A 15,876-nucleotide genomic window follows, 5' to 3' on the forward strand; every position below is an offset into this window, starting at 1 on the left:
TCGCGGATCCACGGCAAAATGGCGCTGTCGTGCTCGCGCATGCGCAGTGCTCACTTTCCTCGGGAAAATGGCCGCGGCTAACTGCGCATGTGCCAATTTCCCTACTTTTGGCACTGACGTCGGTCACGCTTCTGTACAGTCTCCCCTCTGATGATGTGCCTGTAGCACGAAAGGCCTAAGGAGGAGCTGTGCAGAGCGTGACGTCATTCCACCGCCGGAGCCACGAGGAGGCCCGGCGGCCATCATAACTGGGGTCAGTACTGCTGCATATGTTTTTACATGATGTATAACATGCATACTGCCCTGTTGCTTTTATAAATAAACATTTACCTTTTGGACATACTACACTATCTCTGGCATCTGTTTTCTGGGGCTCCTGCTTGGAGCTATCATTCCCACAGAGAAAGCACTTTGCCACCCTGAGAGGAGGTTTTTTCATGAAGCACCTGGCTGACCTTAAGGGGACCCTCTGGACCTGACTAAAGAGTCTGTGATGACCCACCGTGAGGGAGATACCTGGCTGCCTAACCTCTGATATATCCATTGCCTGTGATGCATGATCACACATGCGCATAACCCATGCGTTTCCGGTGAGTGCGCATTTCTGTTATTTTGACAGAGTGGAGGCCGTGGGAATTCGTATTTCTACAGTGAATCATTGTGGATACTTGATTATTACCTTATTGACTCTTCATCTTACTAAGCGCTGCACTCTGTTGTTTTTAGATTATATTGTTAATGTTTGAGGCATTATGGTTGCCTAAAGTGTTCTAGCTGCTGATATTTATGAGAGCGCTCACTATTTTTTATATTAAAAACAGATTTAAAGCTATAGGAAAGTTAATTCTTAAAAAACAATTCTTAAGCCCTCAACTTCATAAATTTGGCCATTGGAAAAACCATTGATAGTATAATTGGTAATCTTGTTTTTTTATAGTATCATACTGTAGTATTTTAATGTTATTTAATATTATTTTTTTTTTAAATCTGAAAACTGAGTGCACAAAAACATTTCAAAACCACAATCCTATATTTCCAGAACCCCTCCCATCCACATATACCCAGTTATTCCCAAAATATTAAAAATATTGACATCAAGTATAAGTTGGCTAGTGTCAGAACACAAGTACTTGATAAGGCAACAAATAGAAAGAGAGAAAGCTGGTTTTATCTTGCAATAAAATAGTGTGTATTTTGTGAAACAAGAATATTGTTTAGTTGCTAGACAAGAGAAAAGTAGCTTGGGTAAGCCACAATACAAGAGGGAGAAACAAGGCAGGTTTTATCTTGAAATGAAACTTTGAGTGTATTATATGAGAGAGAATAACCACAAATATTGTTCAGTGGCTAGACGGTATGCAAGCAGCTTAATTATGCCACAATATAAAAGGGAGACAAGGCAGGTTCTATCTTAACAGAATTAATTATTCCAGAAACAACAGCCACAAATATTATATAGTGGCTGGACAGTATGTAAGCATAATGGTTGAGCTGCAATATAAGAGGAATTGATTAGGTAGGTTTTGTCTTGAAATAACATAAGAGTGTATTATTTGAGAGGCAATAGCCACATATATTTTTAAAGTGCTGAAGCAGCAGAATATTTAACCTGCAGCCATTTAAAATTTGGCAATTGAGATCCAGCTGCAGAAACATTGTGTGGCACCTTAAAATTACCTGAGCACTGAAATAGGCCACAAACTTCGAGACAGCTATGAAAATATTGTTTGGCACCTTAACAGTGACGGAACATTGAAATAAGCCACAAACTTTGAAACACAAAGCAGGATTTACCCTACAGAAAACATTAGAAATTTGGCAGCTGAGGTCCAACTGCAGAAAACTGTTGGGCTACAGGGCTAAAACACCGGTATCGGAAGAAGTTCATATGCAACACCTCCTAAAAATACTGTATTTTGGGATGTGGCAGTAGATTATTGATTTTACCTTACATTATGGGTATAATAGAATGGCATCTCACTGTTGGTCCCTCTCTTTGCTGACCCCCAATCCTGGTGTCCATGAGCATGTATTTGAGCATTAAAAACCCAATCGCCACAAACTGGCTCCAACAAAGGACCCTAAGTCCTTGTGTCATTGGTGGCAACACTCAAATCTCACCCACTCACCTACTACAGGATTGGAGGGGATGAACTATACCTCTTGAAACCTGCACCATTCCAACATCCCAGGCAGGGGCGGACTGACCATTTGGAAACTCGGGCACTGCCCGAGGGCCCGGGGTCATTAGGGGGCCCCATGAGATGCCCCTGGTACCTTTTTCATAGGCTTTTTTGAGTTTGGGTAAGGACACAGAGGTCCCATGACCCCTATTGCCCGGGGGCCCCATGAGTTGTCAGTCCGCCCCTGATCCCAGCTTTCTTCCTTGTATGCTAACTTTTCAAACTGCTGCTTCGCAGAAATGGATGCAGACAAAGGATCTTGCTGGCCCTAAAACAACAGCAAGTCCTCCTCTTTCTCCTGCTGCTGCACCCCAGTGCTCAATCTATCAGGTTACTGAGTGTGTGTTACAGGAGATATAAGAATACAATGTATCACTAATTCTCATCCTGTCATGCTTCACCAATTTAGACAGCTCTTCAAAACGTTTCGAAATGCTTTATGCATCCTGAATAATGAGCCACTGACATGGTGACAAGAACTTTACCGCCTTTCCTTGTACTGTAATCTTCATACCAAATCCATAAGCCCTGGTGGCATGGGCAACATTGTGTTCCAGAGCCTGGGGGTGTCACAGATAGGGAAGTTGGTAGGCAGCTCATGTTGGCACTAGGGTACTTCACAGTGAACCAAGTTGAGGAGGTGCCTGGCAAGGTACAAGAATAGACGTTAGGTTAGTACTGTTGTCACACATGACCTTGTTTCACTGACGATAGTGTGGAATCAGCAACCTCTTGACCTGGAGAGCAATGAATAGCTGTCCTGGGGGACAGTGTGGCTCCTGTCCCTCGGACATATGAGCTGCAGCACAGTATTGCAGCATTTAGCTTTATTCATTGCACATTTTCTGGGGTGTCTGGGGGGGTCTGCTGGTTTTGAGGAATAAGAGGTTGAGACCAGTGATAAGAACGGGGTACAGGTGAGTTCATTGAAACTATCCGACAAGACATGTGGGGGCACTACCTGCTTCAGGGATGCGTCCTATCCTGCATCCTTTCCAGGCTCTAGAAGACTGACTCACATGAATATTCAGAAGTGTATCAGACAATGACCCTCTGTTTGCCTTAAAGTACATCTAAACTCAAAACCAAAACTATAATATATGGCTGTATACAAGTCAAGCATACAACCAGAATACCTATTAACAGTCCCAGATTGTGTAAGGCTATACCTGAATTTTAACAGAATCATGGTATCCTACAGATTTGGACTGCGTCTTGTTTCCTGTTGAGTGCTGAAATGCTCATTCCAGTACCTAATGTAACCTCTTTAGCAGCCTCCTAGCATAGGATGCTAGGCAACTTTAGTTTTTGGCTTCTTCTGTACTCAAGGGAGCGGTGATTGCTCTGGTCTGTTCAGGGTTTCGGTGGCTGGGAGTTTGTTTTCCCACATATTCTGGAAGACGTTTTCAGAATATGGAGTTGGGGGAGTCAAATGACCAGACTGAATATTTTTCATGCCCATTCCAATCCTTTGAGGGGAGTGTCCGGAAGGTGGCTGGGGAGGTGATAAATGAAATCTGAGGCCCTAGAGAGATTGTTCTTTGTTTGTTCCAAAGCCTCTGGGTCTGCTGCATTCTGAGGCAGCCTGTGGACTGTGTAGCTGTTGCAGAGCTGGAGACCTAAAGTGATTTTTCTGAACAGCTGGCTGTTGGACTTCACTATAAGGGTCTGGAAAAGTATCATCTCCATCAATGGACAATGCCCAAGGAAGCTGGAAGGTGTACAGCTGTCCTGGGGACTTGAAAGTAATGCCCCTGAATTTTGATCCCTGGCGACTGTGTGCTTTTGGTGTGTAAGTGCCAGAGGAAGCTGTGGGCTAAGACAGCTCTCATAGGGTCTCAACATATTGGCTGTTCCCCTGTCCTCTGAATGTTGGCAGTTGCAGCAGGAGCCGGCCAAGATTAGAACCATGTATGGGCAGCTTGAATGTACCCAAGCTGATCGATCGATCAACCTGGGTACAACCAGCGTGCCAGATTTTACATGTTATTATTGCTAGCAGCCATTATAGCTAGGAGGTGTCTGCATATTTAATAGATGTTGACCTGCCCAGGTTAACTTCTACCTACACAGAAAGTCTCTCCAGTCTGGGAAAACTCCTGGCATGGATGGCTTTCCGGCAGAATTCTTTAAGATGTATGCCAATAAACTCCTTCCAGTTTTTCATAAACTGCTGATTGGCTCATTGGAGTCGGGTTCCCTATGGCTATCTATGAGAGAGGCAAGAGAGGCAGTGGTGGTGGGGGTGGTGGTTCTTCTTATGCCTGGCAGAGACCCAAGTTTTTGTTCCTCATATCGACCTATATCTTTGCTCATGTAGATGCAAAAATCCTTGCTAAGGTCTTGTCTCTCTGCTTAAATAAAGTCAATCACAGCTTTGGTACATGCGGATCAAACCGGCTTCATGACGGGAAGAGGAACTAACATCACACACAGCCTGGTCTGAGCTGTCCTCAGGAAGTTTGGATTTGGTCCTAGTGTTATTGCCTGGATAGGAATGTTGTAACTTTGGCTGGAATCTGCATTAACAATTCTTTGTCTTCGCCCTCAGCAGGGGTGCTTCTTGTCACCTGGCTTTTATGCCTTGGTGGTTGAGCCAATTGCTGCTTTGATCAGAGCTGAATTTGTCGCCCTTACTATGGAGTTTCTCCCAGCAGTGTAAATCCTGAAGGTATCTCCCTCTCACATCGGTGGTTAGGGTCAATCCTATTAAGATGGTGTACCTGCCAAAATTCTTATATTTTATGGGGAATTTTTCTGATCTCCTACTGAAATACTTTTTCACTAAGGTGAATAGCATTATCATTTGCTTTGTGTGGTCAGGGACGTTTCCCCGGCTGACTCTGTTGACTTCTCCTTAGTCAGGGTGGGTTAACCCTCCTGAATTTTCAACTCTTTTATTGGGCAGCTGTGCTCGTCACAGTCCAGTGGTGGTTTTCTCAGCCTCAGGATACTCCTGCTGTGATCCTAGAGGTTCTTATTGTGGGCTCTTATTCTACACTTACAATCTTGTATTTCGGGGGCCTAGAGCTCACCCTGAGATTACAACTCTGATGAAAACTACTGTACTGATCTGGCATAGGGCTAGGATTAAGTATCATTCACCAGAATCCTTTTTCCCTCATACTCCCCTGTGGGGTAAGCCATCCCTCCCTTAGTATCCCGGATCCTGAAGAGTGGGCTACTAGAGGAGTGGTGGGTCTAAAACATATAATTGCTGGAGTCACTTGAGAACATATCCTGACCTTAAAGCTTCCTTTAATCTGCCCAGTTGGATGTTTTTAGATATCTGCAGCTCAGTCATGCTATTCATTGGCAGTTTTCCACCCAGATCATGTTGGAATATTATCCAGTGGAGATGCTGCTGATGTCTTGAGGACTGGACAAACCTCTGTCCTCCCTCTACCTTTGTCTCTTGATGGCATATGCAACAACAGTAGACCAAGTCTATCAAAAATGGCATGCAGACATCCCTGACCTAGAGGACGATGACTGGGAGGATTGTATAGGTTTTTATGTAACCACTATGAACTCGGCAAGAGATTGGTTTATCCAACTTAGGTTTCTTCAAAGGGCCTACTGTACACCTCAGCATTTGGCTGCCATCTATCTCTCCGTCTTCTCAGCTTGCCCACGTTTCCAGGCAACCGAAGCATATTTTTTTAAATGGTTTGGTCATGCCCTTCCCTCCAACTATTTTGGACGAAGGTTATGGCGGACTCTCGTGTTGCTCCCCAGGAGTTTGCTATTGAATGTGTTTGAGGACCTTCCTATGACAGATATATCAAACTGTTTATTTGCTATGCCTCCTTTTATGCTTATAGGGAAATACTCGTGAGCTCAGGCACCTATTGTGGCCTCCTGGTGTAATACCCTCAATACAGTTTTGCCTTTATATAAGCTCACTTGTCGTAACTGCAGGTATTCCAAAAAATTTGTCAAAATTTGGTCTGCATGGATAGACTCCTGGGGTACAGGTGCAGAACTGCTTTAGTTGGTTTAATGCAGTCTAGAATACTTGTCATTTAACAGCAGATGTAGGAAATGCAGAATTTTGCAGTGTGAGAAAGCATTGTAGACAGTATTGCCAGAATTTAAACAGTATTAAACCCAAAAGCAAACATTATTATTGTATTGCAGCCTACCAGTTCTGATGTGAATGCTGCATTAGTTTCCTTTTTTAGGCTTTCTTTCTTCTATTTTCATCTGGTGATCCAGCTTGTAAGTCTGTTATCTTTCAAAAGCATACGCTCAGCAGAATGTACAGTATCAGTTTACATGGATGAGACAATCCATTTTACACTGGCAGGGGTGATTAAAATGTTCATCTTTTATTCATTCATATAAAACCTTCATCCCAAAAGGAAACAAAAATGATTGCTGTAGCTGAATATAAAGTGTGAACTGCAGTTTGTCTTCATTTTGCTATTTGTATTCAACTTTGCTAATATTATTATTATTATTATTTTTATACAGGATTTATATAGCGCCAACAGTTTGCTCAGCGCTTTACAATATAATGGGAGACAATACAGCAACAATACAATCAAAAAAATTATTATATAAAGTGCAAAATAAATATATCATAAACCATGAATTAATAGTGAATATCCCCAGTAGTATTAATATTAAACAACAAAAGTCCGTGCATAATAAAAATCAGAAGTTCCAAAAATTCTTCAAATACAAGGACAACTTCCACCTTCCACCCGTGCAAACCAACATCAATTACACTCACCAGAACTTAGTGAGTGAAAATCCTTTAGGGATATTAAAAGGATCCTAAACCCTCTTTAGCATCCACTCCATAGAATTCTTCACCGTCCTAATAGGCTCCACCAATCACCAGGAGAAAAAAATCTCAAATAGTTTAATATTGCCAAACAATGATAGAATTTAAAAGCAAAGATTAAGGCCACTCACATGTCAGCAACTTTTAAAAGGCACATTTATTGAGTACAATAGCTTCCAGATGGAGCACGAGCATTTTACAGCCTCCTCTTTCAGGAATCTCACATCAGCCACAGGATAAAGCAGAGAATCCACAAAACAGACCAACACAGCTCCCAAAGATGGCCGCTGGAACGCACCGCTCAGCGTGCGCTCCACTCACCAAAAGTGACGTCAGACATATGGAGTATGGACCGGAAATGCGTCAATGTGTTTTGCCCCTCCCATCTTCAGAAAGCCCGATGGGAGGGGCGAAACGCGTTGACGCATTTCCGGTCCATACTCCGTACGTCTGACGTCACTTCCGGTGAGTGGAGCGCACGCTGAGTGGTGCGTTCCAGCGGCCATCTTTGGGAGCTGTGTTGGTCTGTTTTGTGGATTCTCTGCTTTATCCTGTGGCTGATGTGAGATTCCTGAAAGAGGAGGCTGTAAAATGCTCGTGCTCCATCTGGAAGCTATTGTACTCAATAAATGTGCCTTTGGAAGGTGGAAGTTGTCCTTGTATTTGAAGAATTTTTGGAACTTCTGATTTTTATTATGCACGGACTTTTGGTGTTTAATATTATTACTACTGGGGATATTCACTATTAATTCATGGTTTATGATATAATAAAATAAACACTGAAGCAGCATGTGTCCAATCTGAAACATCAAACATTACTGGGCACATGACGTTGTTACCCTTTCATTTCATTTTTACAGATGGTGCTATTTGCCATGCTAACTTATAATGAGGTCTCCAGCTTGTCAGAGAAGTGTAGTTTTTGTATCATTGGAGTTCCAACTAAGACTCACGTACATTCTCAGTGGCTCTGGGAGCAAGAGTTTGGTCTTACTGCAGTGGGGTATTGGGTCTGTTCCCAACAAGGCAATATCTGCATACATTTTTTTCCTTCTGTCTCCCTACTCTAAATATATTTGTTCACATTTGACTGCTTAGAACATTTTAAGTGAAATCATTTTCGTTATCTCTCTCTGCTCATTAAAAAAAGCTTGTTTGTGGCTTCTGGCTGCAATTCCCCAGCCATAAGTGTGATTTTGGGGTCGGCATCTGTGCATTGTATGCAGCAGCCTGGTGCTCAGAGTCCAAGAAACTAGTGCCAGATCTTGGGAGGTGGTATTGCTGAGATAAACAGAGCTATAGAAAATAGCTACTGTACAGTATAAAGATTTTATGTGCTGTTCAAAGGGAAAAAGTCACAATCTCACTTTTTGATTAGTTATATAAAATTGCAATGTGTCTAAAGTTTGGGTATCTGTTCACCCCTTACCCAGTTACTCTTTTTTTCTGGTCACCAAAAGCTTTAGGAAGGATTGATTAGACTTGATCTTATCATATACAGTTGCAAGAAAAAGTATGTGAACCCCTTGGGATTACGTGGAGGTTTACATGAATTGGGCATAAAATGTGCTCTGAACGTCATCTAAGTCACAATAGAAGAACACAGTCTGCTGAACATAATACTACACAAACATTAGATGTTGCCATGGTTTAATTGCACATAACATGTAAACATTCACAGTGCAGGGAGGAAAAAGTATGTGAACCTTTGGACTTAATAACTGGTTGACCCTCCTTTGGCAGCAATAACCTCAACCAAACATTTCCTGTAGTTGCAGATCAGACCTGCACAACGATCTGGAGTCATTTTGGACCACTCCTCTTCACAAAACTGTTTCAGTGTAGCAATATTCTTGGGATGTCTGGTGTGAATCGCTCTCTTAAGGTCATGCCACAGCATTTCAATCGGGTTGAGGTCAGGACTCTGACTGGGCCACTCTAGAAGGCATACTCTGTGCTGTTGCAGCCATTGTTTTGTTGAATTACTTGTATGCTTTGGGTCATTGTCCTGTTGCATCACCCATCCTCTGCGGAGCTTCAGTTGGCGGACAGATGGTCGTACGTTTTCCTGCAAAATGTCTTGATAAACTCTGGAATTCATTTTCCCATCAATGACAACAATCCGTCCAGGCCCTGAGGCAGCAAAGCAGCCCCAAACCATGATGCTCCCTCCGCCATGTTTTACAGTAGGGATGAGGTTTTGATGTTGGTGTGCTGTGCCTTTTTTTCTCCACACATAGTGTTGTGTGTTCTTCCCAAACAACTCAATCTTGGTTTCATCTGTCCACAGTATATTTTGCCAGTAGTGCTGTGGAACATCCAGGTGCTCTTTTGCAAACTTCAAACGTGCTGCAATATTCTTTTTGGACAGCATTGGCTTCCTCTGTGGTGTCCTCCCATGTACTCCATTCTTGTTTAATGTTTTCCTTATTGTAGATGTGTCAACAAAAATGTTAGCATGTGCCAGAGATTTCTGTAGGTCTTTAGCTGACACTCTGGGATTCTTCTTTACCTCATGCAGCATTCTGCGCTGTGCTCTTGCAGTCATTTTTACAGGATGACCACACCTAGGGAGAGTAGCAACAGTGCTAAACTTTCTCCATTTGTAGACAGTCTGTCTTACTGTGGACACATGAACATCAAGGCTTTTGGAGATACTTTTGTAACCCTTTCCAGCTTCATGCAAGTCACCAATTCTTGATCGTAGGTCTTCTGAGAGCTCTTTTCTGCAAGGCATGGTTCACATCAGACAGTGCTTTTTAAAACCAGCAAACCCAAAACAGGTGTGTGTTTTTTAAGGGCAGGACAGCTGTCAGCAACACATCCAATCTCATCACACTGATTGGAGTCAAGGTTGGCTCACTCCTGGCTCCAATTAGCTCTGGGAGAAGTCATTAAGCTAGGGCCTCACATACTTTTTCCTCCCTGCACTGTGAATGTTTACATGTTATGTGCAATTAAACCATGGCAACATCTAATGTTTGTGTAGTATTATGTTCAGCAGACTGTGTTCTTCTATTGTTGTGACTTAGATGACGTACAGAGCACATTTTATGCCCAATTCATGCAAAACTCCACGTAATCCCAAGGGGTTCACATACTTTTTCTTGCAACTGTACCTGTCAGTAATAAAGGAAAAATAAAAAAGGGGGGTTCAAAAATCAACTCGCCAGCCAGCTTGCCAACAACCAAATTAACCTGTCAAACAGTATGCGTTAAAAACAGGGGTTTAGTTAGCACACATTTGCAAATACATACGTAAGCCACAGAGCCACATCACGGCACCCTGATATTCTGTGGTCCTAACTCTATAAATTTGAGTTCCCATAGTAGAGGCACATGCATTTAAAGGATAGACCAAGGGCAGGTGCACATAAAGGGAGCCCACCCCTCTTAAAGGAACAGGAGTGCAAAGATCACCCAGCATGTAGCACAATGGCAGCCAGGGCGCCCAGTGCACTCACTCACCTTAAAAACAACAGTAAAGTAAAACATGGCACCTGCCCCGGTCTATAAGTGGCTTATGAAGCAAGGACTACATACTTATCATATACCTGCAAGCTTGAAAATGCCAAACAACATAATTGTGACACAAAGGGATAGATTTACCAAAACTGGAGTACTCAGAATCTGGTGCAGCTGTGCATGGTAGCCAATTGGCTTCAAACTTCAGCTTGTTCAAGTAAGTTTTGGCAATAAAACCTGGAAGCTGATTTTTTCTATGCAGAGCTGCACCAGATTTCACACTCTCCAGTTTTAGTAAATAACCCTCAAAATGTCACAATCTGGGGTCAGGCTTGGAGTCCAAGTTCTTGGTTCTTAGCAGGGCAGCTTCAGTACACAAGGAGGTTTTAACAGTATAGAAGCATGCAGAAGCAGAGCTGGAGATCAAGCCAAAGTTGAGTGAGGAGTAATGAAGAGTAACTGGTGATTCGGCAACCAAATGGTTCACAAGCAGTAGTAAAAAGAAACATAGCATAGCAGTAGTAAAAAAAAGAGCAAGAATGCTGGCTAAAGCACAATAATTTGGCAAACAGGAAGTGCAGAGATATTTTTTAAATTTTGGGAAAGGAGCAAGGAGTTCAATGTTCATCAAGAAAGTGGGATATCTATGAAGACTGACCAAGAGATTAGGCAGGGTGCTGTCCAGTTCTTCAAGTGGATCAGTAGGAAGCACTACTGCCAGAATCAGCAGAGGCCCTGGATTTGAACCTGGATCCTAACACAAAACTTTTCCAACAAAAAGGGGTTTAACCCTTTCGCTGCCAGAGCCGTTTTCGCACACATGTTTAAAAAATTATTTTAGGCCTGAAGATTACACAAACTCCCCAAATAATTAATCTTTTCTGAACACAGACACCGTAAAGAATAAAATAGTGGTAGTTCTAATTTTTTTTGTCACCGGATAGTACCTCAAAGGTCTAGGAAATGCAAAATTTCAGTAAAAAACCTACTAAAGTGATTTAGGGCAAAGAAACACAATAAATTACCCACATTTTTGGTACAATATAAAAGATGAGGTTGCGCTGAGTAAATAGATACCCAACATGCCAACCGTTAAATTTGTGTGCGCTTATGAACTGGTGAAAAACTTTAGCACCCTATATTTTCCATAGACAACGCTTCAAAAGCCCCTATAGGTCATCAGTTTAGTGATATGGAGGAGGTCTTGTTCTACAATTATTGCTCTCACTCCGGTATGCGCTGCAATTAGTTGTGTATCGCAATCAACGTTTTCACTCGTAGGCACCCTGACATGTGCATTTACGTTCCTAATTGTGTACATGTGGGAATGGGGGGGGTCTCAAGATTTTTTTGGGGGGGATGTTGTGCGCTTGGGTGTAACATTATTTTTTTTACCTAACTTTTTTCATCACATAGTCCCCTATGTGATGATTTTTAGGTGACAGGTTTTCTTTATGTAGACATGCAGGGTCTAAAGCACTCTGCATGTCTTCTCTGGTCTCCACTAGATGTATTGCAATGCAGATCACATTGCAATGCATGTATCCCTGGTTATTCTAGCTGGGGAAAGTGACAGCTGTGACTCAGAAGTGACATACATGTGGCCTTCTGGGTCACAGAAAGAAGGGGAGGAGAGTGGACGCTTATCCGTTCTCTTCTCTCCTCTCCAACCTACAGCACCCACCATGACGTTCCCAGGGCTTGCAGATGGGCAAGCAGAGCCGTAAATATGGCGGGAGCACGTGCACGCAGGGGGGGTCGGTACCAAGGGCTGTGGAAGTCAGCGCAGCCGCCCGACTGCTTCCACCTAACAGGTAGATAATGTATAGTACTAACAGTCTGACTGTTAGTATTATACACAATCCCGGTGGATGCAGCCACTGTATTGTATATTAAACCCCCTGCTGTCAGGTCCGTACGACATATGGACCTAACAGTGAAGGGGTTAAACTGTGTGAAGTAATTTGTGATCTCCAGGGATTATTTGACTGTAGTGCAACATAGAAATCACCATTTATGGTCCCTGACAAGATAGACAATGAATTAAATAGGTGTGCATATTAGATGGCTTTCTTGTTCTTACTCACAGTCTGCTGTTACAATGCAGACAGGCTGAATATGAAAAACGAAAAAGTAAAGGCAGACACAGGAGCTAATCATTTAAAAACTCTGGATATATTATAAGAGCTAATGTGCCTGATTCATTAAAACTGGCCAAAAAGAAACCAAACACAAAACTGTTTGCAATAGCAATTATCGGGAATCATGATTGATTTTGTGGAAAAGGAATGATGCTAGAATTTTGATTTGGTCACTATGGAATAAAAACTCCAATTTTTGTTTTTCTTTTCTCCAGTAAAAAAAAAATACCCCCAAAGTGTTTTGAAAGTAGAGTTATCAGTTTTGGGTTTTTTTTTAAATGAGTATTTTTATATAATGAGAATTGCAGATGTTTATTTTTACATCTGAAGTCTGCATTAGGAGTGTAACAGAAAAAATGTAACATTGGGAATACAGTATATACTTTGATTAAAACAAGCGATGCAGCAGATTCAAGCTTCATTGGTGGGAGTTGGGCCACGTAGGAGTTAACAGTAGAGCAATAACAAACATAAAATCAAGCATCGGAAGCACTCATTACTGCATGTAGAGATTTTCTCTATGCAACGGGTTGCCATTGCTTCCTTTGTATGAAGAAAGAATAAAAACCTTTCACTGCCCTGTACTATCCCCGTTTGTTGGCTGATTTGGAGAACAGAGTTTTCTGAATGTCTTATATGTGGTGGCTTGAGTGAGCAAGGACATATCCACCCTTTTTTCTTCATCAAAAGTTTGCCTGTTATGGTCATCATCCAAATTCCCCTAGAACAGGGGTGCTCAACCTGTGGCCCCCAGAGCTCTCTGATGTGGCCCACAACCTCAAACCAGGGAAGCGCATGCCTTTGGTAGGCAACTGGGCTTGCCTACTCACCATCCCAGAGCATCAGAGTGCATTGAGCTGACATCTTAGGAAGCAGGCGGCTGTGGATGGAGCAGGAGCTGCATAAGATGATGCTTCCTCTGTAGAGCCGACTCCTGTCCCAGGTGGAGTGATAGCAAGTGCACTTCACCGGGGTCCTTTCTAGCAGCCTGGTGAGCGATGTCAGCAAAAGCTGGAAGAAGAAAAGAAGACCAGCATATTAAACAACACTTGCACTTTTTCAATGGGCATATTAGCCTATAAAAGGGTTAACAATTATTAAGCTGCTTTCACACTGATCCACGGCTGCAGCTTTTCGGGGGGTTAGCTGCACTGAGCCATAGACATCTATTATATCCTGCTGGATTTTTGTGCTTTCAGAAAATGCACCACACCCACAAGATATAATAGAAGTCTATGGCAAAGTGCAGTTAATCCACAGGAAAGCTGCAGGTTTACTGCGCTGCACTTGTGGTGTGGATAAACCGCAGCACATCAGTGTGAAAGCAGCCTTATAGGAGCTCAGGACAGTAAGGACTCATTTACATTTTCAGTTTGTGGGGCAGTAAAACCCCATGGTTGAGATGTGTTTTATCCCACCCCCCAAACCACAGGTGTAGCATCAGGGGGTCACAGTGGTGACCCCACTCCATGCTCCAGGGAGCCCGTGTAGCCTCCCAGTGACATTCTGTTTTACACTTGGACAGAAGGGGCAGTTGGGGCAACATATACAGGAACTAATCATCTGCATTTTCCTCCTACAACCACTAAAAAGCAGCTTCTCCTTCTCTCCCTCGGGCTGACATTCAGCGGCTGCATGAGGAAAATGTTCATTATGCTATTCACAATAAAAAATTCAAAATCCTGAACCATTTCATTTCGTTTAGGCCCGCGACAGGGTTACCACATCACTTAAGTGGCCCTCGCTCAAAAGTTGAGCACCCCTACCCTAGACTGTAGATCAGCCTTTCTCAGCCTTTTCAACACAGAGGAACCCTGGAAATAACTTTCCAGTCTCAGGCAACCCCTGCCAATAATTGCTATATCTACAACTCATGATACATTAGTGTGATGGTCTGTGGGAAGAATGCCCCTTACACTTATGGTCATTGGGGAGAATTACCCTCTTACAGATAACTAAAGAAATTAATGGTATCAATGGGAACCTATCTGAACAGCATAAATTGATCATTGCTCAAGGAACCCCTAGCAACCTATAGAGGAATTCTGGTTGAGAAACCCTGCTCTAGATGGTTTGCATGTTCAGAAATTATTTATTCACCAAATTCCTCCTCTGGTGCTGCTCTTATCTTGAGGGCACAATTTAGTCCACTTAACTATCACCATGAGTTTCCTTCTGCTCGACATTTCCTTTTAAATTAGCTGGTGAGGTTTTTGCTCAATTGACCTGCAAACATTTCAGGTACTACACAATGTCAACAATTTTATCAGAATTAGCCCACAGTTAGGACATTTCAGAGAATCTTAAAGGAGAATTTAATTATATACCTGCCTCCCATGATCCCACACCAGGTAATTTGTAAAGATCCCTTTTATGCTCCTGACTAGATGAAAATGTTTCAAGTTTACATTGTTTATTTGCATTGACTCAGTAACTGTCAAGTTAGACACACTGTGAACAAGTGTTAAGAGGCAGGGGACCTGTTTCATCAATCTACAATATAATGTAACTGTAATGCCATCCAGGTTACTTAGATAGTTTTTTTTTTAACAGAGGCTGAGTAACAGCCTGGGGATGAGTCAGCCTGGGAGTGAGGTAGTGGGGTCACCTCAGGACAAGCAGGGAGTATCTATCTGGTCAGAGCTTCTGGAGTCCTCCCAGCTCTCCAAAAACTTGAGATCTTTCTGGAGGATGGGTGGAAGAAGGGAGGAGGCCCACATCTGCATGTTTGAGGAACTGTGGCCAATCCCCTGGCAGGAGGCTGGGCATGATGCCAAGACAACTCTTAAATGTGATAACGCCTGAGCAGCAGGGCAGTGTCAGGTGGAAGACGGATTGAATGAGGAAAGACAAAACAGAGGGCACACAGGCCTAGTGCATTACCATAAAAAATGTTTAATAAAAAATAAAGTATGTGTTGTACTCACAAATGACAATATAGTCAAGGCACTGAGGAAGAGGCAAGTCCTCGAAACGCGTCAGCCTTTTGGATGTCTAAACTCCCTATTGCGGACTGTTACTCAGCACGGTGTTGACCCAGCTGTTCTTTATGATGTGCCTTGACTATATTGTCGTTTGTGAGTACAACACATACTTTATTTTGTATTAAACATTTTTTATGGTAATGCACTAGCCCTGTGCACCCTCTGTTTTGTCTTTCCTCATTCAGTATATTTGGATTTCCCTGGTCCATTTGAGGGCAGCAAGGTGTGCATGTTCCAGGACATTCTTAATGTGGTTGTAGCCTGCATCGAGTCCATCCCCAAGTGCAGGAGCATTTGTGTTTGCTGGAAAA

Source organism: Staurois parvus, unplaced genomic scaffold (genome assembly GCF_062004578.1).
Source record: "Staurois parvus isolate SC_StPar_1 unplaced genomic scaffold, SC_StPar_1.0 ptg001328l, whole genome shotgun sequence".
NCBI classification, from domain to species: domain Eukaryota; kingdom Metazoa; phylum Chordata; class Amphibia; order Anura; family Ranidae; genus Staurois; species Staurois parvus.